Source organism: Podarcis raffonei, chromosome 7 (assembly GCF_027172205.1).
Source record: "Podarcis raffonei isolate rPodRaf1 chromosome 7, rPodRaf1.pri, whole genome shotgun sequence".
Lineage (NCBI taxonomy): Eukaryota > Metazoa > Chordata > Lepidosauria > Squamata > Lacertidae > Podarcis > Podarcis raffonei.
Genome location: NC_070608.1, coordinates 15,137,565 through 15,157,812, shown reverse-complemented (window position 1 = coordinate 15,157,812; position 20,248 = coordinate 15,137,565). Strand labels below are relative to the sequence as shown.

The window sequence follows — 20,248 nt, the reverse complement described above, 5'->3', positions numbered from 1 at the left end:
CCAACTAAGTTAGTTCTTGGTATGAGCTTTCGTGTGCGTGCACACTTCTTCAGATACACTACATGTATCTGAAGATACACTAGTGTATCTGAAGAAGTGTGCATGCACATGAAAGCTCATACCAAGAACTAACTTAGTTGGTCTTTAAGGTGCTACTGGAAGGAAAAAAAATTTTTGTTTTGACTATGGCAGACCAACACGGCTACCTTTCTGTAACTATTCCAATTATGATGTGATGCATGCAGTGGTACCATCATGCCAGCCAAGCTGTGCAAGCAATATTGGAACAGCAATATTGCAAGCTGCATGCAATCTGAAAGGAGCAGCCCAGAATCCCCTGCAGTTTCAAAGAGCATACTGCAGAATGCTCTCCCCAGGGAGGTTGGGCCGGCGCCTTCATTATACACCTTTAGGTGCCAGGCAAAAACGTTTCTCTTTAACCAGGCCTTCGGCTGATTGACAGCCGAAGCCCTTTTAAAATGTGTTTTGGAAGGGGAGATTATTGGGTTTTTGTTTTTATTATGTATTTTGTGTTTTTATATTGTGACTTTATGTTGTGAATCACCCTGAGACATGCAGATATAGGGCGGTATACAAATAAAATAAGTAGTCTTACGTTGGAAGCAGAACGGAATCCGTTCCGGAAGTCCGTTTGACTTCCAAAACGTTCAGAAACCAAAGCGCAGCTTCTGATTGGCTGCCAATCCGAAGCCACAGAAGCCCCATCGGATGTTCGGCTTCCAAAAATAGTTCGCAGACCAGAATAGTCACTTCCGGGTTTGTGGCGTTTGGGAGCCAAAACGTTCGAGAACTAAGTTGTTTGAAAACCAAGGTACAACTGTTCAGGTCTTCCAACTCCATGCATGGTATTCAACTTAAGTTTTACTCAAGAGTTCCACCTGCTGAAATTAATGAACATGACTAAGCTAGGTCCATTGCTTTCAATGGGTCTACTGCAAGTAAAGAAATGACTTCAGCTTCGTGCACAGCTTGGCTGGCCATGTGTTTGATCACAGCCAGTGGTGGTTGGTGCCCACTAGACTGAGGGAGCAAACGGCAAGGAAACCATCAGTAGGTGGAATCAGAGCCAACTAGTTCTTGATTGCCCCCTTCCTTCTCAGAGCTGCATACTACAAGGGCAACAACACTAAAAACATAATTATGAGCTTGCTGGATCAGGCCAATGGCCCATCTAGTCCATCATTCTATTTCCACAGTGGCTGAATAGTTGCTTGTGGAAAACCATCAAGTGGGATTTGGGCAGAAGAGCCCTTTGTCTTCCTGTGGATTCCAGCAACTGGTCTTCAGAAGCACTGCTGCCTTTAACTGTGGAAGCAGAGCATAGCCATCATGGCTAGTAGCCATGAATAGGCTTCTCCTCAAGGAATTTGTCTAATGTGTTTTTAAAGCCGTCGCTGCCTCCTGTGGGAGTTCCACAGTTTAACTATGCGCTGCCTAGGACCCTCGTACCTACGGGACCGCCACTCCTGGTATGTCCCACGGAGGACCTTACGGTCTTCAAACAAAAACATCTTGGAGGTCCCAGGCCACAGGGAGGTTAGGCTGGCCTCAACCAGAGCCAGGGCTTTTTCGGCTGTGGCCCTGATCTGGTGGAACGCTCTGTCACAAGAGACTAGGGCCCTGCGGGACTTGACATCTTTCCACAGGGCCTGCAAGACAGAGCTGTTCCACCAGGCCTTTGGCCAAGGCACAGTCTGACCCCCTCCTTCTGTAATCCTTATAGAACTCTAGCCCAATGGTTGCCATTAATTTGAGGCTGAATTGATTTTAGAATGAATTGTTTTTAGAATATATTTTGATTAATTAGTTGTGATTTTATGTAAACTGTGTTATTTTTACAGTTGCTAGCCGCTCTGAGCCTGGCTTTGGCTGGGGAGGGCGGGATATAAATAAATTGTTGTTGTTGTTGTTGTTGTTAATTATTTATTATTATTATTATTATTATTATTATTATTATTATTATTATTATTATTTTGTCTGTCCCAAATCTTCCAATACTTGAAACCAAGGAGGAGCCTGACAGTCAGTGCCACCCTCTGGACTGGTTACAAGTAAGAAGGCAAGCAAGATGGTTAGGACTGGTGGATAATGGAGGAGCCCTAATGGAGAATTTCAATGAATTATGTACAGTCTCTGCCACATAATCTTACATGTTTTATCAGAACGAGAGTTCCACCAAGTTCAGTGGGACTTCCTCTCTTCAGAGGGATGTGGGTGGTGCTGTGGTCTAAACCACTGAGCCTCTTGGGCTTGCCGATCGGAAGGTCGGCAGTTCGAATCCATGTGATGGGGTGAGCTCTGTCTGTTGCTCTGTCCTAGCTTCTGCTAACCTAGCAGTTCGAAAGCATGCCAGTGCAAGTAGATAAATAGGTACCGCTGCGGCGGGAAGGTAAACGGCATTTAAGTGTGCTCTGTTTCTCTCATGGTGTCCCATTGCACCAGAAGCGGTTTAGTCATGCTGGCTGCACAATCTGGAAAGCTGTCTGTGGACAAACGTCGGCTCCCTCAGCCATGAGTGCCACAACCCCATAGTCGCCTTAGATTGGACTTAACCGTCCAGAGGTCCTTTATCTTTTTACCTTTACCTCTCTAATGCAGAGTTTAGGGTTGCTGCCTTGGCTAGGAAAACATATTGATGTGTCACATGGTTAGACTTTTCAAATGAAATGTATTCCTAAACCGAAGACTCTGGCAGTGTAGCCAGACCCATCCCCAAACTTCTGCCCCTTCCCCCATTATTCACATTTTCCTTACATTCACCATTTTCTGTGTGCATGCTGATAATATTCAGCACACCATCTGTTGGCCACATCTGATTTGGAACTACACCCTCTGACATCATTATATGCTTGAGGACCATCCCTTTGAAAGGCTGGGAAAAAAGATTTTCTACTTAACTATAGCCATACAACACTCATCAACTGTTTACATTTCTGTCTTACAGGGCTTTACGGCATGGGGGAGGGGAGGACGGGGGCTACACCCTTTTATAACTTAGAAAAGGACGTATTCAATCACTTCTAGCAGATCACAAGGACAGGAGTCAAAGAGAAAGGAACCCTTTTTAGAGATTTTAAAGTTAAGAGTGGGGGAGGTTTAAAGAAGGCAGTAAGCTTGCTTTCATGTACAGCTTCAGAGAGAGAAAGCTTATTCCAGATTCTGTAACGGAGACGCATTCTTAAAAGATCTAAACCCTTGGTCTGGCAGGATCTACAGAGTCACACCCTAAAATGTGTCGCCAGCAGTTTGAAGTTTCAAGGCTGTTTCTTACACGTCTGTGTCCATCACTTGGTTTCTCAGTGCCAGATGACGGAGCAGCTGGACGTGTGAACTGGCTCCATTGAAAACCATTATGCAGTGGCATAGCAAGGTCAGGTGGTACCCGGTGTGGAAAATTTATTTGGACTCTAGTTGAAATCTGGTTAGACTCCCAAGAGACTGCCATCTACTCACAGTATAAAAAGACTGGCTGTGATCTACCCATTATCATTGCAAGGAGTTGTTGAGGTTTCATTAGGGGAGGGTTGCCCAAAGTTGTTGAGCTTTCTGTGGTTCCAGGGTTTGGGTCCTGAGTTGAGGGACCTTTTGCTTCTTGTCAGGAGGTTGAATCCTGACAAGACAGAAGTACTGTTTTGGGGGGAACAGGAGGAGGGCAGGTGTAGAGGACTCCCTGGTCCTGAATGGGGTAACTGTGCCCCTGAAGGACCAGGTGCGCAGCCTGGGAGTCATTTTGGACTCACAGCTGTCCATGGAGGCGCAGGTCAATTCTGTGTCCAGGGCAGCAGTTTACCTGCTCTATCTGGTACGTAGGCGGAGACCCTACCTGCCCTCTGACCGTCTCGCCAGAGTAGTGCGTGCTCTGGTTATCTCCCACTTGGACTACTGCAATGCGCTCTATGTGGGGCTACCTTTGAAGGTGACCCAGAAACTTACAACTAATCCAGAATGTGGCAGCTAGACTGGTGACTGGGAGCGGCAGCCGAGACCACGTAACACCGGTCTTGAAAGACCTACATTGACTCCCAGTACGTTTCCGAGCACAATTCAAAGTGTTGGTGCTGATCTTTAAAGCCCTAAACGGCCTCGGTCCAGTATATCTGAAGGAGCGTCTCCACCTCCATCATTCTACCTGGACACTGAGGTTCAGTGCCAAGGGCCTTCTGGCGGTTCCCTCACTGCGAGAAGCCAAGTTAAAGGCAAACAGGCAGAAGGCCTTCGCGGTAGTGGTGCCCGCCCTGTGGAACGCCCTCCCACTAGATGTCAAAGAGAACAACAACTACCAAACTTTTAGAAGACAACTGAAGGCAGCCTTGTTTAGGGAAGCTCTTAATGTTTGATGTATTACTGTATTTTAATATTTGGTTGGAAGCCGCCCAGAGTGGCTGGGGCAGCCCAGCCAGATGGGCAGGGTATTAATAATAATAAATAATTGCTTCTCTCCTTCCCTCTACCCTTCACTTCTTTGCTTGCCTGCCTCCTTCCCATTCTCTCCCTGCATGGCTCTGCCAGCAGCCAGGGAGCGTGAGGCTGTCAAAACGAGGGGGGAAGACTGCCAGAGTAGGGGTAGGCAGGAGTCGTGGGCAGACAGTGCGCCAAATGTCACCCCCCTCAGAGTTGACACCCAGTTCACACCACACCCACCTTGCTCCACCCTTGCCATTATGCATTGGATAAAGGGGTGACAGACAATGTCTTGTGAAGTTCTGTAACTGTTCACTGACACACCGCTTGATGCTGCAACCATCTACAAAAACAAAAACCAGAATCCACAACCACCGCCAACCCAACTGAATCCATTAAGAATTTGGGCATATTGAAGCAACTACTTGACTAAGAAGACCGTGACTATGTTAGGATCATAGAATTGTGGAGTTGGAAGGGACCCCAGGGGTCATTTAGCCAAACACCCTGCAATGCAGGAATCACAGCTATCAGAACCCAAGCCAACCAGTCCTGTGCATTATCATCATCATCATCCAAGTCATCCTGTAAGATCCTAGAGCAGTTTGCAGCATAATCAGACAAAATACAACATCACAGAACAATAGCCTCAAAAGGCTCCTAACCAAACACATGACAATCATTGGCAGATTCTGTATAGCAGCAGACAAAATAAGAGCTACCAGAAAGCATCATAAGGAGGTTCCAGATCAACAGAGAAGCCACAGGGAGAGGAAGGTGAAGCCTGAAGTCCTCTCCTGATATGCCCCGCGGAGGTCCTTAAAGTCCACAAATGACAACATTTGAGGTCCCAAGTCGCAAGGTGGTTACATTGGTGTCAACTAGGGCCAGGGCCTTTTCAGTACTGGCCCCGACTTGGTGGAACTCTCTATCACAAGAGACTAGGGCCCTGCAGGACTTGACATCTTTCTGCAGGGCCTGCAAGACAGAGCTGTTCCTCCTGGCCTTTGGTTTGGACTCAGTCTGACCCTCATGTTTCCCTCTCCTTATGGTCTTGATTTACTTTTAAAATGAGGCTGTATATTAAATTGCATTTTAACCTGTATTTTAATTTTTTTCCTCTTTTTCTTTTTCCCTTATTATGTTTTTACTGTGATTTTATTGGTGTTAGCTGCTTTGAGCCTGGCTCTGGCCGGGAAGGGCGGGGTATAAATAAAATTTATTATTGTTATTACCTGAAAATAAACCCAGTTGAACTCAATAGACCATAGCTGGGAAACTTGTGGCCCTCCAACCTCCATCAGTGACAACCACCACAGCCAAAGGGCAGGGATGTTGGGAACTGCAGTCTAACAACATCTGTCCACAGGTCCCTGCACAATAGGGTTTGCTCAGAAATGGCTTGTGAGGTTGGGCAGAGCTGCTGCACCAGCTTCCCAGAGGGTGGGCCTCTGGAACAGGGGGAGACTTTGGCCTTTCAAATTTCAGTGGCACCCTGGGCAAGGCCAAAATTGGGTGTGTCCCACCTCTCACCTTCCATTATGCACGCGCACCACGTCATAGTTGCAGCCATCCCCTTCGCTCAGTGCCCAGTGTGGGGACACTGGTTGCGCTGCCCTAAATCCACATCTGACTGGGGTTTACCAGGATGGAGAGGAGCAAGGTGGCAGGGAGAGCTAGGCATGGTGCAAACACATTGGCAGGAGCACCAGATTTGCTCTGCCAGTGCGTTTGCACCATGCCAACATCCCCACAGCCTTCCCCTCCTGGTGACTCTCTGCCGGAAATCTAACATAGCAGCTATGCTCAACTTGGTGACATGTATGCCAGGGGTGGCCCATCCTGTTTTGCCACCCGAGGCAAAATGGAAAGGTGGCACCCCCCCCGCCACTGCCCCCCTCTGGCCTTCCTTGCCAGGGTTGTGTGGCAATGGCTTCTGCAGAGAGATCAAGATCTTTACAGAGCTCTCACAAGATCGCGCTCTCGCGAGATCTCCCCAGAAGCTGCCACTGCGGCTTCTCCTCGCTGTCATACTTATGGATAAGCACTACTGGTGGAGAAGCAGGGGGCATCCAAAATCTGTGTAAGTTAAAAGAGTTATTAGCTTGAGCCAAATGGTCATGTGAAAAAAGGCCCTGGGTGTAGCTGATTAAGCCCATAGTTTCAAATGAATCAAAACAACCTGACAGATGTAATTTGGGCTGCCTTGAACGCTGTGGGAGATTTGCCACATACTTAAAAGCACAGCAAAAATCTGTGGGAAATTCTTTGACTTCGGTAGCTTGATATGAGAGTTTAGCCAAAGACTGTAGACTTTGCAGCAATGTGACAATTAAGAGATCCCTGCTGCTTGCGGTTGCTTTACAGTTAAGCATCCTGTAGGACTTACAGTAATCTCTGTATCTCACTCACTCTTTCTCTCTCGTTCTCCCTCCCTCCCTCCACACCCCCCCCCCAACCTGGCACATAGAATTCATTTATACAGTGGTACCTCGGGTTACATACGCTTCAGGTTACACACTCCGCTAACCCAGAAATAGTACCTCGGGTTAAGAACTTTGCTTCAGGATAAGAACAGAAATCGTGCTCCGGGGCATGGCGGCAGCAGGAGGCCCCATTAGCTAAAGTGGTGCTTCAGGTTAAGAACAGTTTCAGGTTAAGAATGGACCTCAGGTACGAATTAAGTACTTAACCCAAGGTACCACATGTTGAAAGCATGATGCCTGGATAGCTCAGCTGGTAAGACTGTGGCGCTGATAATGCCAAGGCTGCAGGTTCAATTCCCTTCCAACTCTAAAAAAAATTATACGATTCGTTTTTCTGCATTTAATTTCATTCCAACCAAATGGAAGGTGTTCAGAAGGACATAGGAATTGGCTTGTGGGGAGTAGGCAAGATGAGGTGCCTATGTCAGATAGCAGATGCTGGGGGCGGGGTAGGCCTCAACGGGAGACAAACCCCCAGCCTCTTCTCCCTCTGTAATTATCTACACTGACTGGCAGCGGCCCTCCAAGATTTCAGACCATTACTTTGGAGATACTGAGGTTTGAAGCTGGGTCTTGTGGTGTAGTGGTTAATAGCGGTAGTCTCATAATCTGGTGAACGGGGTTCGCTTCCCCGCTCCTCCACATGCAGCTGCTGGGTGACCTTGGGCTAATCACACTTCTCTGAAGTCTCTCAGCCCCACTCACCTCACAGAGTGTTTGTTGTGGGGGAGGAAGGGAAAAGGAGATTGTTGGCCACTTTGAGACTCCTTAGGGTAGTGATAAAGTGGGATATCAAATCCAAACTCCTCTTCTTCTTCTACTACTAGCCACCTTCATGGGCTGAGGTGACCACTGTCTCACCTGTACCTGGAGATGCTGGGGACCTTCCACATGCAAAAGCTCTGTCACTTGCCGCAATGCAATCCATCAGCGCACAAGCTAAATTGATATCCCCAAGCACTTTCCCGATCTGTCCCACTATTAAGACTGAAATCTCGAGTTGCTTTGCCCAGAATCCTGAACACAGCTGAAGCCAACGAGTTTCCAGCAATGTAGCCTTGGGCAGGACTGCAGTCATAGAGAAACACGGACGTTTGATACAGGACTTTGAAACCGGGGCCTTTGCTATCTGATGTCCAGGATCTGATAGTTAAAAATCGGGACCCGATTGTGGCAACCAATGCTGCTGCTGCTGCGGCTGCTGCTTGGCACCGTTCCAGTCACCAATCTACTCGTTACAAATTTGATAAGCCTGCAAAAGGAAAGACTTGGTGGCTGGAACAATTCCAAATAGCCAGGAAATCCCACTTGAGGTCAAAGACAGCCACAACTGGAGAATTCCTCGCTCACTCGTCTAGCCAATACAGGCTGTAACCCCCCCAAACAAACTGGAAACCTAAGGACTCTTGTTCTGGTTCAGGTTCAAATAATGACTGTCAAACAATGGCTCAGGTTCTGCTCCGTTCCAGTTCAAGGGGAAAATAATAAAAATAATAATCACTAAAGGCTTGGGTTTTTTGCTTTTTTCGGTTCTAATTTCATATTGAGGAGCTTTCAGAAGTGATCTCAAAATGACTGCAAGCTGGCCAGGGGTTGGGGAACAAGTGGCAAAGCCCTGGAGCAGATACAGGAGATTGGCACTTGCTAGAAAAGGAATATCAGGTTGACACCTGTTACTCTCAACCCACTTAAGACAATGAACTGGAATGGACCACAGTCCACAAATGCCTCTCCTATAGTACTGGATTCCCTGCATTGCCCGGGCTTTGACTAAATGAATACACGAAGGACTAAATGATTCTATGTAAATGAGTAAAGTTTCAAGACCAGGAGCAGCCTAAATATGTCACATGACTTAAACCACTGAGTCTCTTGGGCTTGCTGATTGGAAGGTCGGCAATTCGAATCCGCGTGACAGGCTGAGCTTCTGTTGCTCTGTCCCAACTGCTGCCAATCTAGCAGTCCGAAAGTACACCAGTGAAAGTACATAAATAGATACCACTGCGGCAGGAAGGTAAACAGCGTTTCTGTGTGCTCTGGTTTCCGTCACAGTGTTCCATTGCGCCAGAAGTGGTTTAGTCATGCTGGCCACATGACTCCGAAAGCTGTCTGTGGACAAACGCCGGCTCCCTCAGTCTGAAAGCGAGATGAGCGTCACAACCCCGTAGTCTCCTTTGACTGGATTTAACCATCCAGAGGTCCTTTACCGATTATCTTTATTCATCTACCCAATTATATGATTCTCCACCTCTGCCAAAAATTCTCCCTCACATGACTTGACTTATTCTCCTCTCAGACCGCCTCTTTTCCAGGAACAGCCTCCTCAAATTCAAGACAGGATTCTCTGTTGTGCCAGGAACCAGTCAGATGAACCAGAGATCTGCTGCATCCTTCAGCTTCCGAAAAGCTGTAGGAGGAGTTTCAGAGGGTGGTCATCTCTACATTCACACTTACTGTATTTACATTCGAACCGTATGCAGGCACCTGTAAATTATAACATTAGCCGATTGCTACATTAGCCGATTGGCACCCCCCATTTCTGGGAAGCTGGCTGAGACTTAATTTTGGCAGCAGCAGAAGCAAATCCATCTTTGAAGTACAAATGATTCCCAGCGTTCATTCATTATGAACATAAAATAGCTGTCAGCATTCTTTCCCCTTCCAGTTTTAAGAGCCAATGGAAGGGGAAACTGAACAGTTATGTTACATCTGTATGGCTTTACTGCTCTGCAGCCCAGTTGCCTTAGTCTCCCACTCATTTATCATTTCCAGATTTTTTACATGTCATTGATCTTCGCTGCAGGGATCAGACAGAGCCGACGTCAGGTCTCTGTTTTAAGTGCAAATTAAAGAACAGGAGAGAGCCCAGCTTTCAATAATGAAAAAAGAAATAATAATAAAAAAATCAGGCCATTATAAACATGAAACCAGCTGTACATTCTCAGAGACCCCCAATATGGGGTCTCCGAGTAGCATTGAATTAAAAGGCGTGGGGCCCTATTCTAAACTGTCAGTTTGCCTACGCCATTGCTCTCAAGTCTTACACCTTTTAGCTGAAGGCATGCTTCGTTAAGGGACGCGGGTGGCGCTGTGGTCTAAACCACAGAGCCTAGGGCTTGCCGATCAGAAGGTCGGCGGTTCGAATCCCCGCAACGGGGTGAGCTCCCATTGCTCGGTCCTTGCTCCTGCCAACCTAGCAGAAAGCACGTCAAAGTGCAAGTAGATAAATAGGTACCATCCGGTGGGAAGGTAAACGGCGTTTCTGTGCGCTGCTCTGGTTCACCAGAAGCGGCTTAGTCATGCTGGCCACATGACCCAGAAGCTGTACGCCGGCTCCCTCAGCCAGTAAAGCAAGATGAGTGCCGCAACCCCAGAGTCGGCCACGACTGGACCTAACGGTCAGGAGTCCCTTTACCTTTACCTATGCTTCGTTAAAATGAAGGTCTCTCCCCACTTCCAAAGAGTGCAGATAGTCAAAATAAGGGTTCTAACCAACTTGGATTAGTGATAGGGAGTATAAAACTGGCACCCAAGGATGCCAACATGAATAAAATATTGGAGGGGCCCAGGTAAGTTCTGGCCCGCATAATCAAGTCAGTAGACATGGCACAAACACACAATTTGAATGGCAATTCTGATCAACTTTAGGTGTGTGTACCACTCCCCCAATATTTTATTGAGGGTGCCAAAGGGACCTTGGCCCCTAAGAGTTGGCTCCTAGGTTGGCATCCCAGTGGTAATGACTCCAGGTGACTTAAGGAAAATAGAGAGCAACACAGTGGTACCTCGGGTTACAGACGCTTCAGGTTACAGACTCCGCTAACCCAGAAATGGTACCTCAGGTTAAGAACTTTGCTTCAGGATGAGAACAGAAATTGTGCTCCGGTGATGTGGTGTCAGCAGGAGGCCCCATTAGCTAAAGTGGTACCTCAGGTTAAGAACAGTTTCAGGTTAAGAACGGACCTCCAGAACGAATTAAGTTCTTAACCCGAGGTACTACTGTATGTTTGTGGCAGAAGAGAAGAGGAGGGGTGCTTGTTCTGCAGTGTTGGTTCCCACACCACTTTATAAAGCGGGTGTTTTAATTGTGAAACAGACAAGCCCCCCCTCCCACTTTGCTAGTTGGGCGGGGTGGGAATACTACCACACAAGGGACATCTTTGGGGGGGAATGAAAAGGCCAAGGAGCAAAGCCCACACAAATACATAATGGAGTCCCTAAGGTGGTTGGATGGAGTCTTGTACACTTCCTTCTGGCAAATCCAGCAGCCCAGCTGGTGCCAAACGTATTGCTCTGCTTTCCTTTGGACCACATCAGTGTGGCTGGGGGGGGTGTCTTTGTCATCTGGGGAGCACAGAGTCTATGCTATGACCTGAGAGACCAAGGTTTCAATCCCCACTCAGGCATGAAGCCCACTGGGTGACCTTGAGCCAGTTACCGTCTCTCAGCCTGATCTGCCTCGCAGGGTTGTTGCAAGAATAAAGTGGGAGATGGAGCAGAGGCACATTTCGAGCTAATGGGAAGAAAAGAGAGATATAAATAGGAGAAATGAATAAATGCCAAGGTGGGTGGGCACTAGAAAGCAGGATCGCCAACCAGGACTGCCTGCACACCTCTGCACCTGGTGGGGCAATACAGTCATACCTCGGGTTACAGATGCTTCAGGTTGCGTTTTTGGGGGTTACGGACCCGCCCAAACCTGGAAGTACTGGAACCAGTTACTTCCGGGTTTCGGCAGTCGCGCATGTGCAGAAGCGCTAAAATCACGCTTTGCGCATGCGCAGAAGCACCAAATTGCAACCCGTGTGTGTCCAGACGCGCCGCTGGGTGTTGCGAACGTGCATCCCGCACGCATCACGTTCGCAACCCGAGCATCCACTGTAATGTCATCCTGTTTCAGGTTGCATTGTATTTTGATTTCTGGAGAAGGAAGAAAGAAAGGAAAGAAAGAAAGAAAGAAAGAAAGAAAGAAAGAAAGAAAGAAAGAAAGAAAGATGGTGCAAATATCATTTGAAGGATGACAATGAGGAAAGTATGGGGATGCCAACATTTTGGGAAGGAATGTTGACTTCTTAGTAATAAATGAGGGGGAGGGATGGATACTATACTGAGAAAAAGGAAGGCTTTTGTGACACTGGAAGTACCCAGTGACTCACATAACTAAGCATGTGAATATCCTCCATTGAACAATATTGTGCTGGAAGTGAAAGGGTTGGGTGTTTGGTGAGAATAATACTTTGCATTCATATTGTACAATCCTATGCATGCACATAAACTGCACTTTATCCAATGCTGTTTACTCCCATGTAAGTGTGCATAGGATTGCATGTGCTTGTGTTCAAAGCGCATCCTATTTATTATCCCTGCAATTGCTAGCAGGCTCAATAAGGGAGGGCAAGTGCTATTGTTGTCATATTGCTGGGGTGAGTGGTGGCCAAAAAGAGTGGATCAGACCCAAACCCCGTCTTGTCCAGCATCCTGCTCTTACAATGGCCAAGTATGCACACACACAGCAAGTCCACAAGCAGGACACAAAAGTGTCCACTCACCCAACTTGTGATTTCCGGCAATTCACATTCAGCGGTTTACTGCCTCCTGCACTTAAAACTAATGCATAGCCATCAGGACTAGTAAAGGTAAAGGTAAAGGTAAAGGGACCCCTGACCATTAGGTCCAGTCGTGACCGACTCTGAGGTTGCGGCACTCATCTCGCTTTATTGTCCTTGGATGAATCAGCAGCAATTATATTTTGAACCATCAGAAGCTAAACTAGCCTCAACTTTCAGCTCTCTAATCACTTAATTGCAGCAGAGCGAGCCTCATCTATTTCAGTGGAACAGACTTTCCAGGGATAGCTTGTGCCTGTGCAGATTTCCTCAGAAGCAAGTCCCACTGAATTCAAGGAGGCTCATTCCTTTGCATGCCTGTGTTGGACTGCAGCCTCTGCTGGCTTGCAAATTGATGCATCTCATTTCAGTGGGTTGGAAGAGAACTGAAAAGGCCAAGTCTCAAGTTTCAAAGCTGTCTCATTGTCCTGTTCCCTGTGCAGACTGTTGGGTGGTGGTAGGTTTTATATTCTGCTCCTGCTGATAGCTATTACTTAAAGATGTGTGGAAACTAGAAACCACTGGGGATAATATATGTGGCTTGTCAGTTACACACTATTTCAAAGAGCATTCAGTGGCGAGCCAATGAGGTCCAGTCAGCCTTCAAGGCTGGAGACTAATCTACTTATGGATTTGTTGTGGCCTTGAGAAAGTTATTTCTCCCTAATACCCTGATCCTATGCATCTTTGCTCAGCATTATCCCATTGATTTGAATGAAGCTTGCTTCCAGTATGTGTGCTCAGGTCCTTGGTTTCTTCAAAGGATCCGAGCACATGTCCTGGATGTAACCACCAAGGACTTTTGATACAGCCAATTATTTGTTTCCATTGTTCTGTGCTACCAAGCGCAATGCCTCTGCTTTGTTGGTCAATCTGGGGCAAGAGGAAGGAGTGCAATTAACAGTCATACCTCATGTTATGTTTGCTTCAGGTTGAGCGTTTTCAGGTTGCGTCCCGCGGTGACCCAAAGTACCGGAAAGCGTAACTTCCGGGTTTCGCCACTCGCGCACGCGCAGACGTGCAAAATGGCATCATGCGCATGCGAAGCGGTAAATCGCGACCCGCGCAGACGTGGGTTGCATTCTGCTCATGTTGCGAACGGGCCTCTGGAACGGATCCCGTTCGCAACCAGAGGTACCACTGTATTGTGTGCATGGAAGGAGGGTGTGGCGAACACACAGGGTCCCCAGACGCTTCACCGTCTATTGATCCCTGTGCCACCACTTTATTTCTCGTTGCCACCACCCGGGCCCTACCTGGGAAAATACTGAGTCCAGTCAGGGTTAAATTGAAACAAACTTTTGTTATTTATTGCAGTTTAACAAGCGTGTGGTTTCATAAACCGTATCGGTCAGTTACATTCATGGGGTGCCTATCCAGACCTATAACTTCCGCTACCTGCTCTCACTCACTAAACCACCTCTCAGATATTTACTTGTCTTCCTAGCTCCTAACTGTTCCTGACTCAGCTTATTTCGCTACACTAACTCAACCTACCCACAGACTCTATCCCAATTCACTCCCACTCCAACCAACCACCCAACGAACTGCTCCTTTTGCCCCTCCCAGAGCTGGTTTTATAGTCCCTCTGACTCCACCCCCCGGGGTCCTGACTGGGCAACCTGTTTAACTATTTCACCTCCAGCACTCTCATATGTTAACATCACAGAGGGTCCCTTCCCATCACCTCAAACCCTGAGTTCTGTTTATACAAACAAAGCCCACAAATCTAGGATGGGGCACCTGTGACCTTCCAGATGTTGAACACCCATCGTTGGGCGCAGACCCCTGGGGGCCAAGGCAGTTTTGGCCCCAACCCCAATGTATTTTTTGAGGGGGGCAGGGCCAGGCCTCTTCAATTTCCAGAGGGCGTTTGGCTCCACCCCCTGGCTCCTTGAGACTTACGTCAGGCCCCTCAATCATCTGGAAAAGCTGGCACCTTTGACTCCCGTCATCCCTGACCACTGGCCATGCTGGCTAACAATACTGAGAGCTAGAATACAATAGCATATGAAGGGCCACCGATTCCCCACACCTGTTTTAAATGGTTAAAATCTAAAATAATCCTTTTATTTGGGAGTGAGGTCACTCTTCCCCGCCCCCGGTTATTTTCCTTTTGTACATTTAACACATTTACTAAAATGGTTAAGACAATTCTTATACTCCCGTAGACGAACATAACTGCCTTCCAACCCAGGTAAAACGTTATTAGCTCCAGCCTGCATCTATGGAAATAGGTTTTGTACCTGGGTAACTCCTTTTCGTCTCTGTTTCCTTTGATTTTATTGTAAACAGCCTTGTGTATTGTATACAGTGGTACCTTGGTTTGCAACCGTTTTGGATTACAACCATGTCAAACCTGGAAGTATGTGTCCCTTTTTTTAATTACAACCCATTTTTTGAAAATTACAACCCCCCTTTTTTGAGGCCCCATTGGCAAAAGTGCGCCTTGGGTTACAACCTGTTTTGGTTTACAACCGGACGTCCAGAACGGATTATGGTTGTAAACCAAGGTACCACTGTACTAGGAAAAGTGAGCACATGGACTCATATTGAAGTCTAAGGAAATAAATGCAGTTTGTAAGGCAGGGGTCAGAGAAAGGCAAGCCTAAGCATATTTACAGAGCTCCGTGGGACTCGCTCCCTAGTATGAAGTCACCATCTGAAGCACTCAATCACCTGCTTTAAATCTCCCTCCCAACGCGCAAAATCAATGGGATAAAAAAAAAAATGCTTAACCTTCAAGGCCCATGTTTCTAGAGCAGTTATATGGTATAATAACCCATCAGATCTCAGAGGGTGTGGCAAGAGAGGATGGCAAGCGTGACGGGAAGATTCAAGGGCAATCAAAGAAACAGTTAAACATTTCAGTGCAGTATAATATCAAAATAAGTTTTTAAATTATCTTTTCAAAATAAGAGCAAGAACACCAAGGGAAAGTATCATCCTTATGGTTGCCATATTTCAAAAAGTAAAAACCAGGACAACCCAAAGCTGTTGAGCTTTCTTTAGGAAGGAGAAACACAAAAACCTGCACTGTCTTTTGTAAATTCCCCCCGTCAATTCAAGAAAAACCAGACGTCAATTCTGCCTATGAAATCCCAGATGTATGGCAGCCCTAATCATCCTATAATACTTAACGTACATATGTAAGAGACTCATTTATAGTTATAATTTGGGAACGTATCCTTACGCAGATGCTGATTTAATACCTTTATTATTGATTTTATACTTTCTGGATGTTTTATTTTGTAAATTAAGTACTTCTAGGAGTCCCCGTCCCCCACAACGTATTTCTTTTTTCTTTTCCAATCCATTTCCACATCTGCTGTGGCTCAAATTTTTATTCTGAAATAATAATAAGGGGGGGAGTTTGAGCTCCGTGGGAGAACAGAAGATCCCAGGTTCCATCCCCCGACTCTCTAGGCAGGGCTGGGAAGTCGAAAGGAGCTCCTTATGCCAAGAACCCCCTTGAAACGTCTCCTTTTTCTCTTCCCTCTCAGAGGCGCCAGCTGTAGAAAAAATCCCCACTTCCCTCGTGCTTGTCTCACGGATCGACCGGGGGAACCCCTTCCAGATCGCCGGAGCCAATCAGGAGAGGGTGCGGCGCCGCGTCATAAAGGAGGAGGCGGACCCTCCCACACAGTGACCTCATCGTCGGCATTCCCTGCATCTCGGGTCTTGCCTGCTGCCACGTGGGTTCCCAGCCTGCAATAAAAGTCTGCCTGGCTTTTTGCTGAGCGACCTCGCTCTTCTTTTTTTTGCTCGCTCTGCAAAAAGGGAAGGCGGGGATTAGGAAGCGGCCGGGGCCCCAGACGCCTCTCCCCGGCTTTGCAAGGGGGCGCGGAGCTTCAGGCAGGCCGGGGCTTGTTTTCATGCGCTGGGGGGCGAATGCTGCACACGTGTGGGTCGCCTCTCTGGACTCTGGCCCATAACCACGGTCTCTTCTCCCCGCCTCCCCATAATTGAACCGCTCCAGCTGCGCCCTGTCGAAGCCTTTTGCAACCAGACACTTTTGCATTGGGTCTTTTGCAAAAGGACCCTGCTTTTAAACTCGCTGCGCCTTCCCACGAGGGAAGAAAGGCTGCTGAATCCGGAGCAGTAAAAAGGGGGGAAAGCAGTGGGAACGAAACAATGAAGTGGCTTCCATCCAGGGCGTGGAGATAGGCATCTTGGAGCCCGGCAGGCGGTTGCCAAGCCGGGGCCAGCGCAGCCTCCTCCAAGCTTGGCTCCCTTTGTCCTGCCCCACGGATGGGGGGAGAGCGGATCGGCCCCTGTCTGCACGCGCGCGGCTCCGGAGCCGATGCCACGTCCTTCTATTTCCCTCGCCTGCCGGCGCGCCCCATCCTCCAAGGCAGAGGATCTCAACCCTGCCCACCCGGAAAAAAACAAAACAAAACCCTCGCCCCGATCCACGGCCACACGCCGCACTTAACCCTCCTAAGGTAGCAAAGCATTGAGCCTTGCAAGGCTTGGAGGCGAGGAGTTGCATTGCTCCTCTCTCCGGTAAAACGGCAGCGATCCTACACATAGACAACCTGGGAGTAAGGAGCCTTGAAGCCAGCGAGGCTTAAGGCCGGAGTAAAGAGGCACTGGCAGATCTTGAGGGTGGGGTGGAGGAGTCAGTGTGCCCACGTGTTAATATAGGGTGGGTATCTATCTCTGCTTCCCTCCCCCCCCCGAATCATTTCGAAACGTCTTGCAAAAAGGGTTCACCAAACCAGACACACCCCTTTCCTAACACCGAGCAGACAGATGTTTCTTCCAGAGAGGGGAGGGGGAGACCGGCTCTCCAGATGTTGCTGGACTCGCCAACTCCCAGCAGCTCTGGCCATGGTCGCTGGCGGGGGGGGGTGTCAATAGCCAGATGTTCCTTACCACCGCAGCGGCATCTGGCTATTCAGATTGCAATTGAACACGGCTCCTTCGTTTCACAGCCTTTGCCCTGACAGATCGGTAGCTCCCATCAATGCGTCTTTTAGAAAAAGAAAAACGAAAGAAGCCAAGAGCGCACCCCAGCTACCCTCCCATCTTGTGGCAGCGCGTTCCGTAGGTAGAAGCGTTGCGGAGCAGCTCCTTTCTCGCGCCAGTCAAATTTATTGGCCGATTCTGGCTCGGTTTGTAGGTTGTTGAGACATCCTCTCCCCCCTTCCTTAATAAATAAATAAATCACTGGGAATCTGACACCCACACCCCTCCCCCTCTCGCCTTCTGCTCCTTCCCAGGTTCCTTCTCCACTCTCTTCCACCCGTTTGAAACCGGGAAGGGAGGGGAGGGCGTGGCAAAGTCACGTTTCATGTTTTTACAAGTGTCTAAATAGCTACAGTGTATGCAGTCCAAAAAGAGAGAGAAGGGGAAAGGAGACCCGCCTTCCGGAATAGACTCGCTCCTTTGATATTTTGGAACCAGATCAACGTCTCCAAATCTCCCAAGAACCTTTTATAGCTTACATAGGTGTGTTCATACGTGTGATTTTATATATATATTTCTTGCAAGCCGAGAGGGGAAAACTATTCCTTTACTTAGGCGTACAAGACACGCCCCCCCACCAGTTACTTGCGAGTAGGCTTACTGATTTCCCTCCATTGATTTTACGGATGTTCCCACAATTATCACGGAAATGAGAGAAGAGACCAAACCCTAGGAGGACCTAGATGCATGTACTCCTGCACAAGCCCCTTCCAATTGGGTTTACTCGCGAGTAAGTTCTCTTCTGCCACAAAACCCTAGCGCTCGATCCTCGACCTTTAATGCATTTGCAGAACTCGGAGGAGTCGGGGTTGGTAAACGATTTATAGACCAGGATAAAGAAAACGGGCAAGATCCGGCCAAAGGTGAACACCTCCCAGTACCATTTTCCCCCGGTAGAAGAGAAGCGCACCCCCTCAAAAAACCTAACCATGCTTAGGCCCAAACGGGCTTTACTCCCAAGTACAGTAAGTACGTGCAGGATTGCAGCCTTAAAACGCGGTCGACCTTGGCAGGATCGTGTCCTGAGCCCTGAAGACGCGCCCAAGGTAGCCTAGGTGTTAAATTTAGCCTCCCCTAAACAGGATGCAGTAAGGAGATGCACAGCATTATCTGAGAGAAGCTTCAGGTGATCAACTGCAATGGCAATTAAATTAGGCTGTTCCTCGGGGCAGAGACCTGCGTTCCCATCGGTTTAAAAGGCACAAGCGCGCAAAGAGTTCCCTCGATGGCGCTCCACAAATTTCTCTGTCCCACTCCTCGGAAGCAATGTCCGCCTCTTATTTAAATATAAATCACCCCTAAATCCCCCCCCACCCGATTTCTTGCAAGAAACCTAAACAGAAATATGAATATAAAAAAAGCAACCTTCACTCACCTTGCAGTTCTTCTCTGCTCATCCAAGATCTACAAAGAGGCCGTCGGCGCGGTGCGGAGACCTGGAAGCCCTCTCCCCCCAGATTGAGGTAATAGATCAAATCACGCTTTCGGGAAGGTGTTTGGAGGGGCTGGATCCCAACGGCCTGCAAACCATGGGGAAGAAAACAGGGAGCAGAAGGGGGATCTTTTCTCCCCCACCTGGATCCCAGTTCCCTAAAAAAAAATCAAGTTTCTGGCCTTTTTCTCCAAATTTCCTTGCCCCTTCCTTATTTTTTTCTTAAAGCTGGCTTCCAGAGAGATGGAGACGGTGGGCTTGTTCCTGGCGGTTGGAGAGTCCAGGCGCCCGCCGCAGAAGTTGCTAAGAAAAGTTGAAGGCGGTGCAGCATCAACAGGCAAAAGAAGGAAGGGGGGAAAAAGTCTCACTCTCTCTCTTTGGTCCGGGCTGAATGGAACTTCTATCTCAGGCTCGGCGGCGGCGGCGGCGGCGTAGCAGCAGCAAGCAGCCTCAGCAGTTGGAAGTAGCGGGTGGATAATATTTTCCAGACGTCTCTTGCCTCTTTCTCTCTCTCTCTCCCGTCTTCTTTTTCCTGCCTCCCTTTGGCTGCTGAGATTCTGCCTGCTCCAAGTTAAGGGGTCTCTCTCGCTTTCTCCTTTTTTTTTTTTAAACCAGTGAAGGCTTGGAGGTTGTTTTAATAGGGTGGAAAGGGTGGGGGGGAGGAGGAGGAAGGAGGGAGAGAGGGAGGGAACTCCTGTAAGTTGGAAAGGGGGGGGGAGCGAGAGAGAAGAGGGAGAGAACTGCCCATTCAACAGGACCAGTTTAAACTCGAGTGAATTCAATTAAATTAATTGCAAACAGAAATTGCAAAAAGAGAGAGAAATACAATACATATGTGTTACTACCACCTGATTTCCTCTTCGTGTTAGAAGGGGTGGGGAGAGGGGAGGTGGGCTTTTGAAATCCCTCCATTCCGCCACTCATTTCACCTCCCGGAATCATATTGTATGTTTTGGGTAGTAAATGATTTCTGGTGCACATTGCATTTTTTTTTTAAAAAAAATATTTTAAAAAATCCAGGTTTCATATTTTCCCCCTCCTTCTCTTCTAAGGAAGCGGGCTGGAGGGATTGCTTCTCTGATGATTTCTTAATTCATTGGAATTGCTTTACACAAGCTGGCTTTGCTTCCTTGATCCAGCCCAGCTTTGCAAGATAATAAGGGATATGGTTGGAAGGGACTCCAGGCGATTGGAAAGGAGAAATAAACCCATTCACGGTCCCTCGGCCAACGAGCCTGGCTTTGGAGAGCAAGCCTGGAAGAAGGGGGAGGGGACGACAACACGAAACAGTCTTTGAAATCATCTTTGCATCAGAAGCTCTGGTCCCAATC

The 20,248-nt window shown here is 48.0% G+C and overlaps 1 protein-coding gene across 1 annotated transcript in view; it reads right to left on the bottom strand.

Annotated features, from left to right (window-relative positions):
• HAS2 (hyaluronan synthase 2) overlaps positions 1-19,528 on the bottom strand; it is a 42,237-nt gene extending 22,709 nt beyond the window's left edge. Inside the window, exon 1 of the mRNA XM_053395370.1 lies at positions 18,861-19,528. The gene's annotated coding sequence lies outside the window, so the exon portion shown is untranslated. The remainder of the gene's footprint in view (positions 1-18,860) is intronic.
• Between the last annotated feature and the right edge of the window lie 720 nt (positions 19,529-20,248).